The sequence below is a fragment of the Scylla paramamosain genome, chromosome 38 (assembly GCF_035594125.1).
Source record: "Scylla paramamosain isolate STU-SP2022 chromosome 38, ASM3559412v1, whole genome shotgun sequence".
In the NCBI taxonomy this organism is placed as follows: Eukaryota; Metazoa; Arthropoda; class Malacostraca; order Decapoda; family Portunidae; genus Scylla; species Scylla paramamosain.
In genome coordinates this window covers 2835277-2861471 of record NC_087188.1, presented here as the reverse complement: position 1 = coordinate 2861471, position 26195 = coordinate 2835277, and positions in this window count along the sequence as shown.

The following is a 26195-nucleotide window of genomic DNA, read 5'->3' as shown; positions in this document are numbered from 1 at the left end:
ATGTTTTGTTTTCCTATACAAGCTAAATTTCACTTTTTATTTACCTTTTTTTCTTTTTTTTGTGCCTCATGCTTTCAAAAACAATGAAGAAAAACCAGCATTTTGGACTTTGGTATCTAACTATGTAAAAACTACGAAAAACACACATTTTTCGTTATGTTGTTCTGTTTCTCCATGTGGTGTGTTATTCATGCGTTAAAGCGTTTTGGCACCTAAGAACCTCAAGAACACTCATAATACACGTTTCTCGTTATGACTTTTTTTCATATTGTGTATGTTCTATGTATTTTGGCGTTTTCTTTAAGTAAAAAGATAAAAGATACTCAAAGTACTTGTTTTTTGGCAGTGTCATTCCTTTTCTGTATAAAGAGCGTTTTGCAGGCGTTTTTGTGTTATTGGTATGCAAGTACCTAAAGAACACTCAAAAAGACACGTTTTTGGTAATCTTTTCTTTTCCCATATAGAATGCTTCCCATGATTTTTTTGCATTTTCATGCCTATCATGCTTTGCATGCTGATTGGCGTTATGGCTACTAAAGGTGTGAAAAAACAACAACAAACATTTAAAAAAAAAGTTTTTTTTTTCCGTATAGAGTGCTATTCATATGTTTTAGTGTATTGGTGTGTAAGAAGCTCAAGAACACTCACAATACTCGTTTCTTCCAATGTCTTTTTGTTTCCAATATAGGACACTTTCCATATATTTTTGCATGCTCAATTTTTTTTAGAGTACTTCTTTTTTGTAATGTTGTTCTGTTTCTCTATATACAGTGGTATTAACGCGTTTTTGCATTTTGGTTCTCGTAATGTCTTTTTGTTTTACTAGATAGAGTACTTAACACTATAAATCCATCGCATGTTTTCCATTTTAGCATTTTTGTACGTAAGTAGTTCAAAAATAATAAAAAGACACGTTTATTGTAGTGTTTTCTTTCCTCATATACGGTGCTTTCCATGCTTTTTAGCATTGTCTTACCTAAAAGGCTCTGAATAACTTTAAAAAAATATGATTCCGGAAATTTTTTTTTCTCTCTCTCCTCATGTAATGCTTTCCATGCATTTTGTCTTTTCGTTACCTAACAATGTGAAATACACTTAAAATACATGTATTTTGTAATGTTCTCTTTGTCAATAAACAGCAATATTCATGCCTTTTTGCGTTTTAGTACTTAAAGATTCTCAAAAAAAAATCTCATATTGTCCTTTCGCCTCCCTAAATAGGGTAGTTTACATGCATTTTGTTTTTTCTGTATGTAACAAGTTCAATAACACTCAAAATATTTGTTTTTTGGTTATGTTGTGGTACGTAAGCTAAAAAAAAAACACTCAAAACAAACGTTTTTGTTGATATTGTTTTTATTCTCATATACGATGCGTTTTATGCTTTTCAGCGTTTGCTGTCTAGCTTGCAAAAAATAAATAAATAAATAAACAAATAAATAAATAAATAAAAATAAAAATATACATTTCTTATAATGCCATCTCGTTTCCACATGCATTTTGGCGTTTGCAAATCTAAGAATGTGAAAGACTGTCAAAATGCACATTTTTGGTAATGATCTGTAATTTCTCCACACAGAATGCTGTTAACGTGTTTTTGCATTTTGGTGCCTAAGAAGTTCGAAAACACTAATAATACACTTATCTCGTTATGTGCTTACGTTTCTCCATATAAGATATTTTGCATTCATTTTTGCGTTTTTGTAAATTACAAGCTAGAAAACACGCATAATACATTTATTTCTTAATATCATTCTTATTCTTCTTAAAGGGAGTTTTGCATGCATTTTAGTGTTTTGGTACCTCAGAAGCTCAAAACCTCTCATAATACACATCCCTCTTAATGTACTTTTCTTTTCATATATAATGGACTTTGTATGCATTTTCGGCGTTTTTATACGTAACAAGCTCTGTAGCAGTCAAAATACTTGTTTTGATGATGTTTTCTTTTTCTTTATCCATAAAATGTGTTTTGCATGAGTTTTTAGCGTTTTGGTACGTAAGAAAATCAATAACACTCAAAATGCACGGATTTCATGTTATTATTATTATTTTTTTTTTCATTCCTATATACGATGATTTCCATGTTTTTTTTTAGCGTTTTGGTGCCTAACACTCCAAAAAAAAAAAAGCTTTTCCTCTTAATAAAAAGATTTTTTATGCGTTTTGAAATATTGGTACCTAAAATATATAAAAAAAAAAAAAACACTCAAAATATACACGTTTTTCGTAATGTTGTTCTGTTTCTCGATATTTAATGTTATTTACGCGTTTAAGCGTTATGGTACCTTAGAAGCTCAGAAATTTTCATAATACGCGTTTCTCCTAATATCTTTTATATCCCGATATGGAGTACTTAGCATGCATTTTGGTGTTTTTTTTACGTAACAAGCTCAAAAAAAAAAAAAAAAAAATTCGTAATTGTATTTTGTTTCTCCATAAAGAGCTCTTTTTCGTGTGTTTTAGCCTTTTGGTACATGTGTAACTCAAGAACAATGATAAAGACATATCTTGCAAAGAAACACTCAAAACACGTTTCTTTTTTTTTTTTTTTTAATATCTTTTATTTTCCCAATATATGCTGCTTTACATGCATTTCGTCAGTTTTGTACCTAACAATTAAAGAAAAAAACAGAATATACACGTTTATGGTAATTTCCGTTTCTCTATACAGAGTGCTATTAAAGTGTGTTTTGCGTTTTGTTACCACAAAGCTGAAAAACACTTACAATAAACGTTTTTTGTAATATCTTTTCGTTATACCATAATTTGTATGCATTTTGGCGTTTTTCTATGTAGCAATGTAAATAGCACTCAAAACAAATGTTTTTGGTACTGATTCATTGTTTGAGCGCTCTTCACGCGTTTTAGCGTTTTGTTAACTAAGGAGATCAATAATAATAATATAGACTTTTGGTAATATGGTTTTATTCCATTATATAGGGTACTTTGCCTGCATTTTGCTGCTTTTGTTCCTAACAAGCTCAAAAATACTCATAGTACACGTTACTCTATGTTATTTTGTTTCTCTACAATGGGTGTTTTGTTTGCGTTCTATGGTTTTGGTACGTAAGATACTAAAAAAACACACAAAAAATATTTTTTTTTGTTAATGTTGTATTGTATTCCAATATAGGGTGCTTTCTATGCATTTTAGACTTTTGGTGCCTAAAACGCTCAAACAACAAAAGACATGTTTCTGGTAATGGCATTCCGTTTCCTCATATAGAGAGATTTTGGTGTTTCGGTAGCCAGATATGTGAAAAAGTCTCAAAATACACATTTTTAGTAATGTCGTTTTCTTTCTCTTTGTTTATAAAAGGTGTTTTAAAAGCGTTTTAACGTTTTGATAATAAAGAAACTTAAGACACTAAATACATGTTTTTTGCTAATGTTGCTTTGTAATTCCATATAGGGTGATATCCATGCTTTATAGCGTTTTGGTGCCTAAAACGATAAAATCAGTGAAAAGGCATGTTTCTGGTAATGTCACTATGTTTCCCTATAGAAAAAAATTTTTTTTATGCATTTTGGGTTTTTGGTGCCTTACAATGACAAAATCACTCGATACACACGTTTTTGATAATGTTCTGTGTGCTATTTACGCGTTTTAGCGATTTTGTTACATAAGTTCACGTTTCTGGTAATTAAGTTTTGTTTCACCATATAGGGTATTTTGCATGCAGTTTGCCGTTTTTCTTTCTAACAAGCTCAAAATTACTCAAAATATATATTTTTGGTAATGTTATTGTGTTTTTCCATAATGGCTGTTTTGCCTGCGTTTTATCGGTTTCATACTTAAGAAGCTCAAAAACACCAAAAACACGAGTTTTCTGGTATTGTTGTTTACATATAGAGTGCTATTCATGGGTTTTTGAGTTTTGATACCTAAGAGTCTCAAAAAGTAAAAAAAAAATTACCCGTATCTGGAAGTATCATTTTATTTCACATGATTTTTAGCATTTTGGTACCTAACACGATCAAAAGCATTTAAAACACACATTTCTAGTAATATTGCGTTTCCCCCTATGGAGTGATTTTCTTACATTTTTGCGTTTTTGTACGTAACAATGTGAAAATACTGAAAATACACGTTTTGGGTAATGTTCTTATGTTTCTCCATATAGACTGCTATTCACGCAATTTTCCGTTTCGTTAGCTAAGCAGCTCAAAAACACTTATTACACACGTGTTTGAGAAAAATCCCTTTGTTTTCCCATATAGAGAGATTTGCATGCATTTAGGAGTTTTAGTATCAAACAAGCTCAAACAATACTCATTTTTATTTTTTTTTTCAAATCACATGCTTTGCATGCATTTTTGTGTTATGAACATAAGGCGAAAACACTAAAAGACTCACGTTTTTGGTAATGTTGTCATGTTTCTCTATATGAAGTGTTTTTTTACGTGTTTTATTGTTCTGGTATCTAAGAAGCTAAGGAACTTTCATTATACACGTTTTTGGTGATATCCTTTCGTTTCCCAATATTGAGTAATTTACATACGCTTTGGCGTTTTTGTACGTAAGAAGCTCAAAAACAATAAAAAATCAGGTTTTGGTAATATTATTCTGTTTCTTCGTAAAGATTGTTTTGTATGCGTTTCACCGTTTTCGTGTGAAAGAGGATTATAAACACTCAGAATACATGTTTTTTTTTTTTTTTATGTTGTTTTATATTCACGTTCTTTTCATGTTTTTTTTTTTCATTTTGGTGCCTAACACCCTCAAAAACACTCTAAAGACGCTTTTGACACTGATAATGTCATTTCCTTTCCCATATAGAGTGCTTTGCATGCATTTGGCGTTTTAGTAACAAACAATGTGATAAACACTCAAAATACACTGTTTTAATGATATTCTATTCCTGCATATAGTCTATTTTTGCATGCGTCTTTTGTAATTTTGTAATTTTTCCTTTATTCATATAGGGTGCTTTCCTTACTTTTTAGGATTTTGGTGTCTAACACGCTTATTACAACACAATAGATGCGTTTATATATATATATATATATATATATATATATATATATATATATATATATATATATATATATATATATATATATATATATATATATATATATATATATATATATATATATATATATATATATATATATATATATATATATATATATATATATATATATATATATATATATATATATATATATATATATATATATATATATATATATATATATATATATATATATATATATATATATATATATATATATATCCTTTTTTTCCATATAGGGATATTTCCATCCAATTTTGCGTTATGGCACCTTACAAGGTTAAATACATTCAAAATACACGCTTTTTGGTAATGTTCTTTTTCTCTATAAAAAAAGTTTCGTTAATGCGTTTTTAGCTTTTTCGTACCTCAACAACATTCATAATAGGTACACGTTTCTAGTAATGTCTTTTCATGTCTCCATATAAGGTTCTTTGCATGCATTCTGGCGTTTTTGTAAGTAACAATCTAAAAAAAAAATCGAATTAGTTGTTTTTTAGTAATGTTGTATTGTTTCTCCGTATAGTTTCTTATTATTGTGTGTTTTATCGTTTTGGTACTTAAGAATCTCAAAAACACTAATACTCGTAATATATCTTTCTTTTAGTGACTTTTCGTTTCCGAATACTTTCTATGCATTATAGTATTTTTATCCGTAACAAGGTAAAAAAAAGGGTGTTTTAACTACTTTTTAGCGATTTGGTATGTAAATTGCTTACAACACTGAAAAAAAGACGTTTTTGATGCGTTTTATTGTTTTGGTACTTAAGAAACTCAAAAACACTAATACTACACATTTATCGTAATATCGTTTCGTTTCCCCATATAGGTTATTTATCATGCATTTTGGCGTTTTTGTACATAACAAGCTCAAAAACACTCAAAATAATTGTTTTTTTGGTAACATCACTCTGCTTCTCCATAAAGGGTGTTTTCATAAATTTTTGCGATTTAGTACGTAGGTAGCTCAAAAAACCTCAAAAGACACTTTCTTGGTATTGTTGTTCTGTTTTTCTATACAATATTGCTTTCCGTGTTTTTTTTTAGCGTTCTAACATGCACAAATACATTTAAAAGATTTTATTTATTATTCATTTTTTTTTTGTTTTGTTTTGTTTTCCTATTTAGGGGAGTGCGTGCATTTTGGCGTTTTGGTACCTAACGATGTAAAAAAAATTAAGAATACACGTATTTGGTAATGTTGTTATGTTTCTCCATATATAAAGTTGTGCTCAGAGAGAGAAAACAATTGATTTTCATAGGAGACCAAAAGCAAATAGATATATCTAAGCAATATAGGAAAAAAAAAAAAAAACTTACACGTCTCGCAGCGGGTGAAATTCATGCGAATTAACGTTTCGGTACATAAGAAGCTGAAAAGCACCTATAACAAACCTTTCACTTAATGTTCTTTCGTTCCCCCATGTAAGGAACTTTCTAAGAAGCTGAAAACACTCAAACTACACGTTTTTGGTAAAGTTATGATATTTTCCCATAAAGTGTGTTTTGCAGGCATTTTAGCGTTTTGGCACAGAAGTAGCTCAAAAACACCGAAAGTAGAAGCTTTTAGTAATGTTTGTTTTTGTTTTTTTTCCATATGGCGTTCTTTTCATGCTTTTTAGCATTTTAGTACCTAGCGCGCTCATAAATACTAAAGACACGTTTTTAGAAATCTTGTTTCTTTTCCCCATATACAGTGTCTTGCATTCAGTTTGGCTTTTTGGTAGTACAAAGTGAAATACACTTAAAAGTTCTACAGTTTCTTAATAATGAGTGCTATTTTTGCATACGTTTTGGCTTTACACTACCTAACAAACTCTAAAAAACTCAAGACATATTTTCTCTATAATGTTATTCTGTTGTTTTGTATGCGTTTTAGCGTTTTAGTACGCAAGTAGCTCAAAAACACTCACACGACACTAACAATGTGAAATACACGTAAAATACACGTTTTGTTAATGTTTTTTTCTGTTTCTCCATATACAGTGGTATTGATGCATTTTATTGTTTTGGTAACTAATAAGTTCAAGAACACTCATAATAGATGTTTCTCGTATTCTTTTTTTTATCTTTTTTGTTTGTTTCCACATGTGAAGTAGTTTGAAGTATTTTGGCATTTTTATAACATTCTTAAAAACATTCAAAATACTTGCATTTGATATTTAGCTTTTTATCCATACAGAGATACATGTGTTTTGGCATTTTCTTACGTAAGTAGCTCAAAACACTGGAAAGAGACCTTTTTGTTAAGGTTCTTTTGTTTTCCCCCTACAGGGGGCTTTCCATCCTTTTTAGCTTTTCGTTTCCTAGCACGCTCTCAAACACTCGAAAGACATGTTTCTGGAAATCTACTTTTCTTTCTTCATATAGGATGTTTTCTATGCTTTTTGGCGTTTTAGTACCTAACAATGTGAAATACATTAAAAATGTACCTGTTTTGTAGTGTTTTTGTTTCTCAATATAGAATGATATTCCTTTTAGCGTTTTGGTACCTGAGCTCAAATACTCGTAATATATTCTTTCCCTATATAGAATACTTTCCACGCATTTTTGGCATTTTTCTACTTAACAATCTGAAAAACACTCCAAATACACGGTTTTAATATAAATATACTCTTTTCCCGTGAAGAGTGTTTTACATATGTTTTGGTGTTTTGGTAAGTAGCTCAAAGCACTAAAAAGATACGTTTTTGTTAAAGTTGTTTTGGTTTTACTTATAGGGCGTTTTCCAAGCTTTTTATTATTTTGGTTTCCAGCGCGGTCATAGACACTCAAAACTAATGTTTCTGGGAATCTCGTTTTCTTTCACAATATAAGTTGTTGTTTTTTTTTAATGCTTTTCGGCGTTTTGATACCTAACAAAGTGAAAAAAACATTCAAAATACTTGTTTTCGGTTTTGTTTTTTTTCTTCTTTTTCTCTATAAAAGGAGTTTTGCATGCGTTTTAGCGTTTTGGTACATAAGTGGTTGAAAAAACATTCAAAAGACAAATTTTTGTTAATGTTTTATTCTTCTATACAGTATATGTTTTTTTTTTTTTTTACGTTTATGGTGCCTAAGACGCTGAAAAACTCTCAAAAGACATTTCTGTTAATGTCGTTTCGTTTCCCCCATATTGGTGGCTCTGCATGCATTTTGGTGTTTGGTACCTAACAATGTGAAAAAAAAAAAAAATATACGTCTTTGGTAAAAGAAGTTTTGTTTCGCCATACAGAGAGCTATTTATGCCTTTCAACGCTTTGGTACCTAAGAAGCTTAATAACTCTCATAATACACGTTTCTTTTAGTGTTTTCTTTCCCCATATAGAGTACTTTCCATGCATTTTTGTACGTAACAAACTCAAAAACTCTGAAAATTCACGTTTTTCGTAAAGTTATACTGTTTCTCCATAAAGGAGTTTTTGCTACGTAAGTAGCTTAAAAACACCGAAAAGAGAATTAATTGGTAATGATGTATTGTTTTCCATATAGGGTACTTTATATGTTTTCTAGCGTTTTCGTGCCTAACATGTCCATAATCACTCAACAAACACGTTTCTTACAATGTCGTTTCCTTTCCCCATATAAGGTGCTTTACATACATTTTAATTTTTTGGTACCTAACTGTGAAATACACAAAAAAATGCATGTTTTTTGGTAGTGTTATTCATGCGTTTTAGTGCTTTGGTACTTGATAAGCTTAAAATTATTCTTAAAACACTTTCCTTGTAATGACTTTTTTTCTCCCAATAAAGGTTCTTTTGCATGCATTTTGGCGTTTATGTACGTAACAACAACAAAAAACACTGAAAATGCTTGTTTTTGGTAATATTTTTTTTTTGTTTACATATAGTGTGTTTCGCGTGCGTTTTAACATTTTGGTACATATGTAAATAAAAAAAATCAAATTTTGGCTTTTTTCAAGCTTTTTAGAATTTTGTTGTCTAATATGCACAAAAATGCTCGAGATACGTTTCTATTAATGTATTTTCTTTTTCCCATATAGTGCATATTCCATGGATTTTGGCGTTTTACCAAAACACTAAAAATACATATTTTTGGGTAATATTGTTGTTCCTCCAAATGGAGTGCTATTCAACGATTTTTAGCTTTTTGGAACCTAAGAAACACTCCTAAAACACTTTTTTTTTTTTACAATGTTCATTCGTTTTCCCATTTTTCTCGTTTCATTTTTTGTATTGTTATTCTGTTTCTCAATATCGAGTGTTTCATTCTCCCGTTTTGGTACCTAAGAAGATAAAAAAAAACACTAAATATACACGTCTCTCGTAATGTTCTTTAGTTTCCCGATGCATTTTTCATGCATTTTGTAGTTTATGTACGTAACAGAGTGACAACACAAATATTGTTTTTGATAATGTTACTCTGTGTTCCAATAAAAGGGGGATTTTGTATACGTTTTAGGGTTTTGTTAATTAAGAAGCCTAAAAAGACTCAAAATAACGTTTTTGGTAATGTTTTTTTGTTTTCCCATATCGTGTGCTTTCGATACTTTTTAGCGTTTTGTTGTCAAACATGCACAAAAACACTAATAATATACGTTTCCTGTAATGTTGTTTCATTTCACCGGAAAATGCTTTGTATGCATTTTAGTGTTTTTTTATATAATGATGTGAAACATAAACACAAAATGCACATTTTTTGTATTGTTATTCTGTTTCCCGTATAGAGTGCTATTCATGCGTTTCAGCGATTTGTTTCCTAAGAAGCTCAAAAACACAAAAAATACACGTCTCTTGTAATGTTCTTTAGTTTTCCGATGTAATGTACTTTCAATACACATTTGCGGTTTTGTACGTAACAAGCTGAAAAGAAAGCACTGCAAATGCTCGATTTTGTAAAAGCTCTTATGGTTTCTCTATAGAAGGTGTTTTGCAAGTGTTTTAGCGTTTCGGTACGTAGGCAGCTAAAAAAAACTCTCAAAAGACACGTTTCTCTCATATTAATTTTTTTCCATGCTTTTTTTGTGTTATCATGCCTTCAAAGGACACTCAAATGACATGTTTATGCAAATTAAATTTCAATTCACAATTAAGGTGCTTTGCATGCATTTTGGCGCATTGGTATTTAAAAATGTGAAAAAAAAACACATTTGATAATATTGTTCTCTTTCAGAGAGTGTTAGGTTCCGAGTACCTAACACGATCCAAAGCACTCATAATTCTTATTTCTAGTACTGTTTTTTTTCATCACCTTAAATAGTTTTTTTTTTTTTTCCCATGCATGTTGTCGTTCTTATACGTAACAAGCTATATATATATATATATATATATATATATATATATATATATATATATATATATATATATATATATATATATATATATATATATATATATATATATATATATATATATATATATATATAAACATTCAAGATACACGATTTGTCACAATGCTGTTCTAATTTTCAACATAGAGTGTTATTCAACGAGTTCTCGCGTTTTGGAACCTAAGAAGCTCAAAAATACTTTTTATACACGTTTCTCGTAATGTTCTTTCCTTTTCCCACATAGGATACTTTGCATGCATTTTAACGTTTAAGTACGTAAAAGCTCAAACTCTCAAAATACTTGTTTTTGGTAATATTACTCTGTGTTTCAATTAAGAAGGTTTTGCATCATTTTTAGCGATTTAGTAGGAAAGTACCTCAAAAACACTGAAAAGCAACGTGTTTTATAAAATTTTGCTTTCCAGAATAACGTGCTTTCCATGTTTTTTTTTCGCTTTTTGTTATCTAACAGGCACAAAAATAATTATAAGATACGTTTCCTTTAATATTGTTTCATTTAACCGTAGAGGGTGCAAAGAATGCATTTTGGCGTTTTCTTATCTAACGATGTGAAAATCACTAAAAACCGATATTCTTGAAATGTTCTGTTTCTCCACTTAATACTATTTATTCGTTATAGCGTTTAGGTGCCTAAGAAGCTCTGAAATACTAAAAATACACGTCTCTCATAATGTTCTTTTGGGGGTCTTGTCCGTAACTCGCTCATAAACACTGAAAATACACGTTTTTATTAAAGTTTTGCATGCGTTTCTGTCCGTAAATTGCTAAAATCTCAAAAGACACGTTTCTGGTGATATTATTTTTTCCCCCATATAGGGTGTTTTCCAAGCCTTTTTAGAGCTTTCGAACTTACCACGAGCAGGAAGACACTCAAAAGATATATTTCTGAAAAAGAAGTTTCAATTCTCCATAAATGGTGCATAGAGGGTGCATTTTAATATCTAAGAATGTGAAAACTCTTAAAATTCACGTTTTCGATTATGTTTTTTTTTTTTTTTCCATATAGAGTGTTTTTCATGCGTTTTAGCGTTTTGGTACACAAGGAACATTCATAATATCCATTTCAAGTAATGTTCTTTCATTACCCGGTATAGGGTATTTTTAATGAATTGCGTCGTTTTTATCCGTAACATGCTTAAAACATTAAAAATACTAGTTTTTGGAAATGTTATTCTTTTTCTATTAAGGGTGTTTTGCTTGCGGTTTAGAATTTTGGTACGTAAGAAGCTCAAAACACTCAAAAGACACGTTCTTCGTAATGTTCTTTGGTATTCGTATATAGGGTTATGCTTTTTAGCATTTTGGTGTACAAAATCCTCATAAACACTCCAAAAACATGTATGTGGAAATGTAATTTTTTTTCCCTATATACGGTGAACTGAATACATTTGGATGTTTGGTACCTAACAATACAAAAATAGACTCAAAATACACGTTTTTCGTAATGTTAATCTGTTTTTCCATATATAATGTTCCTAAAGAGTTTTTGAGTTTTGGACATTAAGAAGCTGAAAACCATTCATAACACACTTTTCTCGTAATGTCTTTCCGATGTTAAATCGAGGATATTTTGCATGAATTTAAGCATTTTCGTACATAATTATATGAATAACATTCATAATACGTTTTTGATGGTGTTATTCTTTTTCTTCATATAGAGTGCTATTGAGCGTTTTTTTTCAAATAAGGACTTCAATAACATTCATAATCTTGTTATGTTTCACCATATAGGGTACATTTCATGCATTTTGCCGTTTCTGTACCTAATAAGCTAAAAAAAAAAAAAAAAACACTCATAACACACATTTTTGGTAATATTATTCAGTTTCTCCATAACGAATGTTTTGCATGAATTTTTGCGAAAACAATTACTTTGAGTGTTGTCACCTTGTTACGTACATAAATTACAAAATGCATGCAAAGTACACTACATCGGGAAACTAAAGAACATTACGAGAGACGTGTATTTTTAGTGTTTCTCAGCTTCTTAGGTACCAAAACGCGTGAATGAAACACTCGATATTGAGAAACAATAACAATGCAAAAAATGAAACGAGAAAAATGGGAAAACGAATGAACATTGTAAAAAAAAAAGTGTTTTAGGAGTGTTTCCTATGTTCCAAAAAGCTAAAAATCGTTGAATAGCACTCCATTTGGAGAAACAACAATATTACTAAGAAAAAAACATGCATTTTCAGTGTTTTTTTCTATATAGGGAAAGAAGATATTACGAGTATTTGAGCTTCTCAGGTACCAAAACGCTAAAATGCATGAATATCATTCTTTATTAAGAGAGAGAAAAAAAAAACACTAGAAAAGAGGTACATTTTTAATGTATTTCATATTGTTAGGTACTAAAACGCCAAAAAGCATAACAATCAACCTATATGGAGAAAGAAAAGGAGATTTCCAGAAACGTGTCTTTCGAGTGTTTGAGAGCGTGCTAGGAAACGAAACGCTAAAAAGGATGGAAAGCCCCCTATAGGGGGAAAACAAAAGATCCTTAACAAAAAGGTCTCTTTCCAGTGTTTTGAGCTACTTACGTAAGAAAATGCCAAAACACATGTATCTCTGTATGGATAACAAGCTAAATATCAAATGGAAGTATTTTCAATGTTTTTGAGCATGTTACAAAAATGCCAAAATGTTTCAAACTACTTCACATGTGGAAACAAAAAAAATAAAGAAAAAAAATACGAGAAACATCTATTATGAGTGTTTTTGAACTTATTAGTTACCAAAACAATGAAATGCATTAATAATTAATATTAATATTAATATTATTACCACCCTGCACTTTTCCACGTCTTTTCATAGACGTCCAACCCTTCAGGAGGTAAACATATCACGCAGAGAAGCCACAGAACGCCTGACTTCTGATCTTTCTAAAATTTCTGATTGGGTTAGAGCAAACTTTGTATTGTTCAATGCCTCAAAAACTCAATTCCTCCATCTATCAACTCGACACAACCTTCCAGACAACTATCCCCTCTTCTTCAATGACACTCAGCTGTCCCCCTCTTCTACACTGAACATCCTCGGTCTGTCCTTTACTTATAATCTGAACTGGAAACTTCACATCTCATCTCTAGCTAAAACAGCTTCTATGAAGTTAGGTGTTCTGAGACGTCTCCGCCAGTTTTTCTCACCCCCCCCCCCAGCTGTTAACTCTGTACAAGGGCCTTATTCGTCCATGTATGGAGTATGCTTCACATGTCTGGGCGGGTTCCACTCATACTGCTCTTCTAGACAGGGTGGAATCAAAAGCTTTTCGTCTCATCAACTCCTCTCCTGTAACTGACTGTCTTCAGCCTCTCTCTCACCGCCGCAATGTTGCATATCTAACTGTCTTCTACTGCTATTTTCATGCTAACTGCTCCTCTGATCTTGCTAACTGCATGCCTCACCTCCTTCCGCGGCCTCGCTGCACAAGACTTTCTTCTTTCTCTCACCCCTATTCTGTCCACCTCTCTGACACAAGAGTTAACCAGTATTCTCAATCATTCATTCCTTTCTCTGGTAAACTCTGGAACTTCCTGCCTGCTTCTGTATTTTCCTTCCTATGACTTGAATTCCTTCAAAAGGGTGGTTTCAAGACACTTATTCATCAATTTTTGACCACTGCTTTGACCCTTTTGTGGGATTGGCATTTCAGTGGGCATTATTTTTTTTATTAGATTTTTGTTGCCCTTGACCAGTGTCCTTGCTACATAAAAAAAAAAAAAAACGTGTATAATGACAGTTCCTGAGCTTCTTAGGTACCAGAACAAAAAAACACATAAAAAAAAAAAACTTTATATAGAGAAACAGAAAAACATTACCAAAAAAAGTGAGTTTTTTAGTGTTTTCGCCTTATGTTCAAAAACACGAAAATGCATGCAAAGCATGTGATTTGAAAATAAGAAAAATAAAAAAAACAGAGCAACGTTACCAAAAACGAGTATTGTTTGAGCTCGTTAGATACAAAAACTCCTAAATGCATGCAAATCTCTCTATATGGGGAAACAAAGGGATTTTTCTGAAACACGTGTGTAATAAGTGTTTTCGAGCTGCTTAGCTAACGAAATGGAAAATTGCGTGAATAGCAGTCTATATGGAGAAACATAAGAACATTACCCAAAACGTGTACTTTCAGTATTTTCACATTGTTACGTACAAAAACGCAGAAAATGTAAGAAAATCACTCCATAGGGGGAAACGCTACATTACCAGAAATGTGTGTTTTAAATGCTTTTGATCGTGTTAGGTACCAAAATGCTAAAAATCATGTGAAATAAAATGATACTTCCAGAAACGGGTATTTTTTTAACTTTTTGAGCCTGTTAGGTATCAGAACTCAAAAACCCATGAATAGCACTCTATATGTAAACAACAATTTCAAAAAACTCGTGTTTTTGGTGTTTTTGAGCTTCTTAAGTATGAAACCGATAAAACGCAGGCAAAACACCCATTATGGAAAAATAGAATAACATTACCAAAAATATATATTTTGAGTAATTTTGAGCTTGTTAGAAGGAAAAACGGCAAACTGCATGCAAAATACCCTATATGGTGAAACAAAACTTAATTACCAGAAACGTGAACTTATGTAACAAAAACGCTAAAACGCGTAAATAGCACACAGAACATTATTAAAAACGTGTGTATCGAGTGATTTTGTCATTGTAAGGCACCAACACCCCAAAATGCATAAAAAAGAAGTTCTTTCTATAGGGAAACAGAATGACATTACCAGAAACATGCCTTTTCACTGATTTCATCGTTTTAGGCACCAAAACGCTATAAAGCATGGAAATCACCCTATATGGAATTACAAAGCAACATTAGCAAAAACATATTTTTAGTGTCTTAAGTTTCTTTATTATCAAAACGTTAAAACGCTTTTAAAACACCTTTTATGAACAAAGAGAAAGAAAACGACATTACTAAAAATGTGTATTTTGAGACTTTTTCACATATCTTGGTACCGAAACACGAAAATACATGCAAATCTCTCTTTATGAAGAAACGGAATGCCATTACCAGAAACGTGTTTTTTATTGTTTGAGCGTTTTAGGCACCAAAAGTCTAAAATGCATAGAAAGCACCCTATATTGGAATACAATACAACATTAACAAAAAAAAATATTTTGTGTGTTTTTTAGCATCTTACCATAGAACGCATACAAAACACCCATTGTAGAGAAACAAAATAACATAAAATAAAGTGTACTATGAGTGTTTTTGAGCTTGTTAGGAACAAAAGCAGCAAAATGCAGGCAAAGTACACTATATAATGGAACAAAACGATATTATCGAATATTATGAATATTATGAATATTATTGACCTCCTTAGTTAACAAAACGCTAAAACGCGCGAATAGCGCTCTAACAATGTATCAGTACGAAAAACATTTGTTTTGAGTGCTATTCACATTGCTACACAGGAAAACGCCAAAAATACATGCAAATTATGGAATAACGAAAAAATATTACAAAAAACGTTTATTGTAAGTGTTTTTCAGCTTTTTGAGTTATTCACATTGCTATGTAGGAATACGCCAAAATGTATGCAAAGTATGGAATAACGAAAAGACATTACAAGAAACGTTTATTGTAAGTGTTTTTCAGCTTTGTGGTAACAAAACGCAAAACACGCTTTAATAGCACTCTGTATAGAAAAACGGAAATTACCATAAACGTGTATATTCTGTTTTTTTTCTTTAATTGTTAGGTACTAAACTGAAGAAATGCATGTAAAACAGCATATATTGGGAAAATAAAAGATATTTCCCCCCCCCCAAAAAAAAAAAACGTGTTTTGAGTGTTTCTTTGCAAGAAATGTCTTTTTCATTGTTCTTGAGTTACACACTTACCAAAAGGGTAAAACGCACGAAAAGAGCTCTTTATGTAGAAACAAAATAAAATCACGAAAAATATATATATATTTTTTTGAGCTTGTTACGTAAAAAAACACCCAAACGCATGCTAAGTACTCCATATCGGTATATAAAAGACATTAGGAGAAACGAGTATTATGAAAATTTCTGAGCTTTTAAGGTACCATAACGCTTAAACGCATAAATAGCACTCTATATCGAGAAACAGAACAACATTAAGATAAACGTATATTTTGAGTGTTTTATTCATATTTTAGGTACCAATATTCCAATACGCATGAAAATGCTTTTTATTATGGGATTTTTTTTTTTTTAGTATTAGGCACAAAAACGCTAAAAAAAAGCATGGAAATCACCGTATATAGGGGTAAAAAAAATAATAATAATATGAAAACCGTCCACTTTGAGTGTTATTGATTTTCTTACGTACCAAAACGCTAAAAACACATTTTATGGATAAAGAAAAGGAAAACATTATCAAAACAAGTATTTTGACTGCTATTGAGCTTGTTACGTATAAAAACGCCGAAAATGCATACAAAGTACATTATATATGGATAGAAAAGTACATTAAGAGGGAGGTGTATTATGAGAGATTTTGAGCTTCTGAGGTACCAAAACACTAAAGCGCATGCAAAACTCCCTTTAAGAAGAATAAGAATGATATTTAGAAATAAATGTATTATGCCTGTTTTCTAGCTTGTAATTTACAAAAAATGCAAAAAATGAATGCAAAAAAGCTTATATGGAGAAACGTAAACACATAACGAGATAAGTTTATTATTAGTGTTTTCGAACTTCTTAGGTACCAAAATGCAAAAACACGTTAACAGCATTCTGTGTGGAGAAACAGATCATTACCAAAAACGTGCATTTTGACAGTCTTTCACATTGTTAGATATGAAAACGCAAAAATGCATGTGGAAACGAGATGGCATTATAAGAAATGTATATTTTTATTTTTATTTATTTATTTATTTATTTATTTATTTTTTTTTTTTTGCATGCTAGACAGCAAACGCTGAAAAGCATAAAACGCATCGTATATGAGAATAAAAACAACATCAACAAAAATGTGTGTTTTGAGTGTTTTTTTTTTTTTTTTTTAGCTTACGTACCAAAACATAACCAAAAAACAAATATTTTGAGTGTTATTGTACTTGTTACATACAGAAAAAACAAAATGCATGTAAACTACCCTATATAGGGAACCGAAAGGACATTATGAGATTTTTTTTTCTTGAGAATCTTTAAGTACTAAAGCGCAAAAAGGCATGAATATTGGTGTTTATTGACAAAGAGAACATTACAAAAAGCATGTATTTTAAGTGTATTTCACATTGTTAGGTAACGAAAAGACAAAATGCATGGAAAGCATTATCTGAGGAGAGAGAGAGAAAAAAAAAAAAATCCAGAATCATATCTTTTAAGTGATTCTGAGCCTGTTAGGTAAGACAATGCTAAAAAGCATGGAAATCACCCTATATGAGAAAAGAATACTCGTATATTACGGTAAACGTGTCTTTTTAGTATTTTTTAACTACTTACGTACAAAAATGCTAAAATGCATGGAAAATATGCAATGGATTTATAGAGTTAAGTACTCTATGTAGTAAAACAAAAAGACATTACGAGAACCAAAATGCGAAAAAGCGTTAATACCACTGTATATAGAGAAACAGAACAACATTACAAAAAAGAAGTATTCTGAAAAAAAAAAAAAAAACGAGCAGTCAAAAATACATGGAAAGTATCCTATATTGGAAACAAAAAGACACTGGAAGAAACGTGTATTGTGAGTGTTCTTGAGCTTCTTACACATTAATACACTAAAACGTATGAATAGCACTCTATACGGAAAAGAAACCCATTTTTTAAAACGTTTGTGTTGTTTTTTTTTTTCTCACACCTTTAGTAGCTATAACGCCAATCGGCAAGAAAAGCATGATAGGCATGAAAATGCAAAAAATCATGGGAAGCATTCTATATGGGAAAAGAAAAGATTACCAAAAACGTGTCTTTTTGAATGTTCTTTAGCTACTTGCATACCAAAAACACAAAAAACGCCTGTAAAACACTCTTTATACAGAAAAGGAATGACACTGCCAAAAAACAAGTATTTTGAGTATCTTTTATCTTTTTACTTAAAGAAAACGCCAAAATACATAGAACATACACAATATGAAGAAAAGTCATAACGAGAAACGTGTATTATGAGTGTTCTTGACGTTCTTAGGTGCCAAAACGCTTTAACACATGAATAACACACCACATGGAGAAACAGAACAACATAACGAAAAATGTGTGTTTTCAGTAGTTTTCACATTGTTAGATACCAAAGCGCAAAATGCTTGTAAAGCATTTTGCTTTATGGGGGAACATATGGGAAACAAAACGACATTACCAGAAATGTTTTCTTCTTTGTTTTTGAGAGCGTGAGGCACAAAAAAAAAAAGTAAATAAAAAAAATGAAATTTAGCTTGTATAGGAAAACAAAACATTAAAAAAAAAAATATTTTTAATGTTTTATAACTTCCTACGTACCAAAACGATAAAACTCATGCAAAACACACTTTTTGCAAAAAAAAAAAAAAAAGTGCCAAAAACAAGAATTTTGAGTGTTTTGAGTTTTTTTTTACTTAGAAAAAAATACCAATATGCATGCAGTGAAATGACATGACGAGAAACGTGAATTATATGTATTTTTTAAACATTTTAGGTATGAAAACGAAAAATGATTAGCACTTTATGTCGAAAAACTGAGCAACATTACAAAAACGTGTATTTTGAGTGTATTTCACATTCTGACGTACCAAAAGGAAAAATGCTTGCAAAGCACACCATATGTAGAAAGGAAAGGAAATTTCCAGAAACATATATTTTCAGTGTTTAAGAGCATGATATGCACCAAAACGTTAAAAAGCATGGAAATCGATCTATATGGGAATACAAAAAACATTAAGGAAAACGGTTTTTTTAATGTTTTTGAACAGCATACGTACCAAAACAATAAAACACTTGCAAAATACCCTTTATGGAAAAATAAGATAACGTTATAAAAAAAAAGTTTTAGTGTTTTTCAGTTTGTTACGTACAAAAACGCAAAAATGTATGGAAAATATCTTATATGGGGAAAGAAAAGAACATTACGAGGAACGTGTATTATGTGAGATTTTTTAGCTTAGGTACGAAACAGAACATTACCAAAAACGTGAATTTTGAATGTATTTCACTTTGTTAGGTACCAAAACGCCAAAATGATGAAAAGCACCCTATAATGGGAAAGGAAAATAGATTTTCAGAAAAGGTGTATTTTGAGTGTTTAAGAACGTGCTTGGCACCAAAATAATAAAAAGCATGAAAAACACTCTGTGTGAAAACTCTAAGGGAAAACAAAACATTATCAAAAACGTCTCTTTGCAGTATTTTGAGTTAATTACGTAACAAAACGTTAAAACGCAGGCAAAACACTCTATACGGAAAAGAGAAAAATAACAAAAAGTATTTTGAGAGTATCTGAGCATGTTAAGTAAAAAAAAAAAAAAAAAACACAAAAATGCATGGAAAGTACCCTATATTAGAAAACGGAAATGTATTACGTGAAACATGTATTATGGGTGTTCTTAGTTTTCTTAGTTACAAAAAGATTTAAATGCATGAATAGCGAATGAATGAATGAATGAATGAATGAATGAAAAAACATTACCAAAAACGTGTGTTTTGAATATATTTCACATTGTTAGTTACAATAACGCCAAAATACATTTAAAGCACCCTATATTGTGAAAATAAATATTTCTAATAACATGTCTTTTGAGTGTTTTTGAGCGTGTTAGGCACCAAAACGCTAAAAAGCATGCAAAACACCCTATATGGGAAAAGAAAAAAAGGGTCTTTTGAGTGTTTTTAAGCAACTTACCTACCAAAACACTAAAACGCATGTAAAACACCCTTCATAGAGAAACACAATAGCAGTACAAGATAAAAAAAGCATTATGAGTTTACTTAAGTGTGTATATATATATATATATATATATATATATATATATATATATATATATATATATATATATATATATATATATATATATATATATATATATATATATATATATATATATATATATAAGAATGCACAAAAAATACTATATATGGGAAAACGAAAAGACTTTATGAGAAACATATGATAATAGTGTTTTTGAGCTTCTCAGTTACCAAAACGATAAGACGCATAAATAGCACTCTCTATAGAGAAACTGCATAACTGCATTACCAAAAATGTGCATTTTAAATGTATTTCACTTTGCTAGGTAACAAAACGAAAAAATGCAACCAAAGCATCCAATATTAGGTAAGGAAAAGAGATATACAAAAAAGGGTTTTTGAGTGTTTATGATAACAATTATTGGAAAAAACTCCAAATGAGGAAAAAAAATATAAAAACATTTCTGTTCATTGTCTTGGAGCTACCTCCATACCAAAACGCAAAATATAATGCAAAATATCCTTTATGCAAAAACAATATAACATTAAGAAAACCAAATAAGTTAATTGTTTTTGAGCTTGTTACGTAGTGAAAAGTTAAAATGCATGAAAAGCACACTATATGGTGAAACGAAAAGACATTACAAGAGAAAATTTTTATGAGTGTTTTTGAAATTCTTACGTATTAAAATGTTTAAAGGTATGAATAGCACTCTATATGGAGGAAGAAGAAAAATACAACAAATGTGTATTTTGAGACACTAAAAATCGTAAAAGAAAACACTCTATATGGAGAAATAGAATAACTTTACTAAATACGTGTCTTCTGAGTTTTTATCACCTTTTTAGGTATCAAAACTCCTAGACGTATGCAAAGCACGTAATTTGAAGAACAGAACAAAGTTACCAAAGACGTGTATTGTGAGTGACTTTGAGCTCGTTACATACCAAAACTTCACAGTGCATGCAAGTCACCCAAAATATGGAAAGGAAAAGACATTTTGAGAAACGCTTTATATTTTTTTATTTTTTTGTCCTCTTAGTTAATCAATCGCAAAAACGCGTTAACATCACTCTATAAGAAGAAACAGAACATCACCAAAAACATATTTTTATTTATTTTTTATTGTTTTTACCAATACTCCAAAATCCGTGAAAAGCATTGGGAAACAAAACGACATTATCAGAAACGTGTTTTTAAGTGTTTTCGAGTGTTTTAGTTACCAAAACACTAAAATACATGGAAAGCACCCTACATTGGAATACAAAAATAATATTACCGAAAAAAATTGTCTTTTGACTGTTTTTGAACTTCTTATGTACAAAACCACTAAAGTGCATACAAAAAAAAACTCTTTAGGAAAAAAAAAGTAACTACCAAAAATGTCTATTTTGAGTTTCTTTTTTTTATGCTTCTTAGGTACAATAACTGCAAACTGCATGTATAGTACCCTATATGGTAAAACAAAACGTGATTATCAGAAATTTGTATTATGAGTGTTTTTGACCTTAGGTAACTAATAGCAAAAACGCGTGAATAGCACTCTATATGTAGAAACTAAACAACAATACAAAAACTTGTGTTTTTGGTATTTTTTTTGCATTATTAGTTACCAAAACGCCATCATAATTAATGCAAAGCGCTTTTTTAGACAATGGAATCGACATTACTTGAAACGTGCTTTTTCAATGTTTTACTGCGTTTTAGCCATCAGAACGCTAAAATGATGGAAAACACTCTATACTGAAATACAAAACAACATTACCATAAACGCGTCCTATAAATGTTTTTTGAGCTTCTTACGTACAAAAAAAAAAAGGATAAAATGCATGTAAAGTATCCTACATGGAAAACGAAATATAACAAGGAACATGCATTACACGTGTTTTTGAATATCTTTGGTAACAAAACGCTAAAACACGTGAAACAGAACAATCTTGCAAAAAATGTCTGTTTCAAGTGTTTTTTAGAATAGTTATGTACCAAAACCCCAAAATGAATGTAAAACACTATATGGGGAAATGAAAGGAGATGACGAGAAATGTGTATTGTGAGTGTTTTTTGGGCTTCTTAAGTACCAAAAGTCTAAGATGCGTCAATACCACTTTATAAGGAGGAACAAAACATTACCAAAAACGTTTTTTTTTGTTTTTTCATTCTTACGTATCAAAGCAACGAAATGCATGAAAAGCTCTCTATATGGGGTAACAAGACGATATTTCTTGAAACATGTCTTCTTACTGTTTTTGAGGCTGTTAGGTACCAAAATATTAAAATGAACGGAAAGCAATATTGGACTACAAAAACACTTAAAGAAAAGCGTGTCTTTTGAGTGTTTTTCAGTTTCTTTCATAGCAAAACACTAAAATGTTCTTTCTGCAGAAACAGATTAACATTACCAATAGTATGCATTTCGAGTGTTTTTGAGCTTGGGTAGAGAAACAGGAAAATGTATGCAAAGTACCTTAATTGGTGAAAAAAAGCAATATTACCGGAAACGTGGATTATATGAGTTTTTGACATTCTCAGGTAACAAAATGCTAAAATGCGTGAATGGCACTCCATAATTATGTAGAAACTGATCAACATTACCAAAAACGTATTTTGAGTTTTTTTTTACAATGATAGGTACCAAAACGCCAAAATGCATACAATGCATATCACATGAGGAAACGAAAGGACATAACCAGAAAGGTGTTTTTTCAGTGTTTTTAGTGTTTTAAGCACCAAAACGCCAAAATCCATAGAATGTATCCGTATTGGGATATAAAACAGCAATACGAAAAATATGTCTTGAGTGTTTCGTGTTTTTTTTTTTTTTTAAGGTTCTTATGCATTACGTTATGCATTACGCTTAAAAAAAAAACAAAAAAAACGCGATTTATTTTTATTGAGAAACAAAATAACATTACTAAAAACGTGTATTTTCAATATTTTGAGTATGTTAGGTAAAAGAAAATTAATTGAAAGTTAAAAAAATTCATTTAAATTCATTAACAAAAATGAAACGATATTAGAAGAAACGTGTATTATCAGTGTCTCTTAGTTTTTTAAGTTCCAAAACACTTAAACGCGTGAATACCACTTTTTTTAATGAAAAAAAAGAAAAACAACATTACCAAAAATGACTGTTTTTATATCTTTTTCCATTGTTAGGTACCAAAAGGCCAAAATACATGCAAAATACCCTATATGGGGAAAGGAAAGGACATTACGAGAAATGTGTATTATGAGTGATTTTCAGATTCTTAGGTACCAACTCTAAAACGCGTGAATAGCGCTCTGTGCGGAGAAACAGAACATTACTAAGAACGTTTACTTTAAGTGTTTTTCACTTTGTTAGGTTCCAAAACGTAAAAATGCATGCAAGGAACTCTATATGGTGAAACGAAATATGACAAGAGTCATGTCGTTTGTGTGTTTTTAGCGTGTTAGGCAGCAAAACGTTAAAAAGCATAAAAACGATCCTATATGGGTACACAAAACTGCTATATAGAATGAACTCTATATAGCACAAAACGCTAAAACACATAAATAACACTCTATATATGAAAACAGAATAAGATTACCAAAAGCGTGGATTTTCAGAGTATTTCACAGTGTTAGGTATCAAAACTGCAAAATTAATGCAAAGCACCCTCTACACGAAAAAAAAAAACGACATTTCCAGAAACGTGTCTTTTGAGTGTGCATGATCGTGTTAGGTACCATCACGCTAAAGAGCAGGTAAAGCAACCTATATGGGAAAACAGAACATTATCAAAAACGTGTATTTTGAGAGTTTTGAGGCTCTTAACTAACGAAACACTAAAACGGACGAAAATACACAGTTCATGTAGAATCACATTAACTTTACTGAAAACGTTTGAGTGTTTTTTGAGATTGATACATACAAAAACGGAAAAATACATGGAAATGAAAGAACATTGCGAGAAATATATATAATATGTGTTTTATAGCTTTTTAGGTCTTGATTTTTTTTTTTTTTACATTCTTAGGAACAAAACGCCAAAATGAAGGAAATTACTATCTAAGAAAAAATAAATAAAGACATTCTCAAAAAAACACGTCTTTAAAGTGTTTAGGCACCAAAACACTAAACAGCATATAAATTTTTTTTTTTTATGGTAAAGCAAAACAACATCACCAAAAACATCTTTCAGTGTTTTTCAGCTACGTATCTACCAAATCGCCAAAGCTCATGGTAAAAGAGTTTAATTTCACGAAAAACGTGTGTTTTGAGTGTTTTGAGCTTGTTACGTAGAAAAATAATAAAATGCATGCAAAGTTTTCTATATAAGGAAAAGAAAAGACATTAAGAGATACGTGTATTATAAGAGTTTTTGAGCTACTTAAGTACCATCTTGCTAAAATGCACTAATAGCTCTCTAAATGAAGAAACAAAACATTACCAAATAGTGTATTTTGAATGTTTTCATTTTACTAGGTATCAAAACGCCAAAATGTATATGGTCAAATGAAACGAAATTACAAAAAATGTGTCTTTTGATTGTTTTTTTAGCATGTTAGGCACCAAAACGCTAAAAAGCCTGGAAATCACCCTATTACGAAAAACGCGTCAGTTGAGTATTTTGAACCTTTTGCATACGAAAAAAGGAAAATCCATGGAAAACACCATTTACAAAAGAAACAGAATAACATTACCAAAAATAAGTTTTTTTTTTTTTTCGAGTGCTTCTGAGCTTCTTATGTAGAAGATCGAGAAAATGCATGCTAAGTACGTTTAATTGGGAGTCGAAAAGACATTACGAGAAACGTTTATAATGATTGTTTTTTAAGCTTCTTAGATACCAAAACGCAAAAACAAATTAATACCACTCAATATGGAAAAGCAGAACAACATAAAAAAAATCTGTTTCGAGTGTTTTCATATTGTTAAAAACCAATTCGTCAAAATATTTACAAAGATCACTATATGGAGAAACGAATCGACATAACTAGAAACGTGTGTTTTGAGTGTTTTTTAAGCGTATTTAAGCGCTAAAGCGCTAAAGCGCTTTATTTAAGCGCTAAAAGACATAAATGACGGTATATGGGAATACAAAATATTACAAAAAACGTGTGTTTTGAGTGTTTTTGAACTTCTTATGTAGCAAAAGGCTAAAAACGCATGCAAAACCTCATTTATCAAGAAACAGAATATTGTTACCAAAAATAAGTATTTTAAGTATTTTTTATCTCGTTATCAAGAAAAGCCCAAATGCATTTAAAGTATCCTAAATGGGAAACGAAAAACCCATAACGAGAAACGTCTTATGAGCGTTTTTGAGCTTCTTACTTACCAAATTGTGAAAAGGCGCTGAAAGCACTGTATATAGAGGAACAGTACAATATTACTATAAAGTGTATTTTGCGTGTTTTTAACATTGCTGGGTAGCAAAACGCCATAATGTATTCAAATGCACTTATAAATGTATGGGGAATTGTTTTTCACACTGCTAGACACCGAAACGCTAAAATGAATGGAAAGCAACCTATTTGTGGAAAGGAAACGACAAGTCTTTTGTTTTTTTTCTGAGAGTGTTACCCATCAAAATGCTAAAAATCACGGAATGCACTTTATATGGAAAACGAAACATTACCAAAAAACGTCTCTTTTTAGCTTTTTTTTAGCTACTTACGTATCAAAACGAGATTTCTAGAAACGTGCCTTATGCTTATGAATATGCTAGTCAAAAAAACTCTAGAAAAGTATGGAAAGCACCCTATATGGGAAAACCAAACAACATTAACAAAAACGTCTCTTTTTAGCATTTTTGAGCTTCTTGCGTATCAAAACACTAAAATGCATGGAAAACACCTTTTACGGAGAAATAGAATAACTTTACCAGAAACAAGCATTTTCAGTGTTTTTTTTTTTTTTTTTACGTAGAAAAAGACAAAATGTTTGCAAAGTATCATATAAGGGGAAACGAAAAGATATTACGAGGAAAGTGTATTTTAGTGTTTTTAACTTGTTACGTAAGAAGAACTTATATTCCAACACGATAATACGT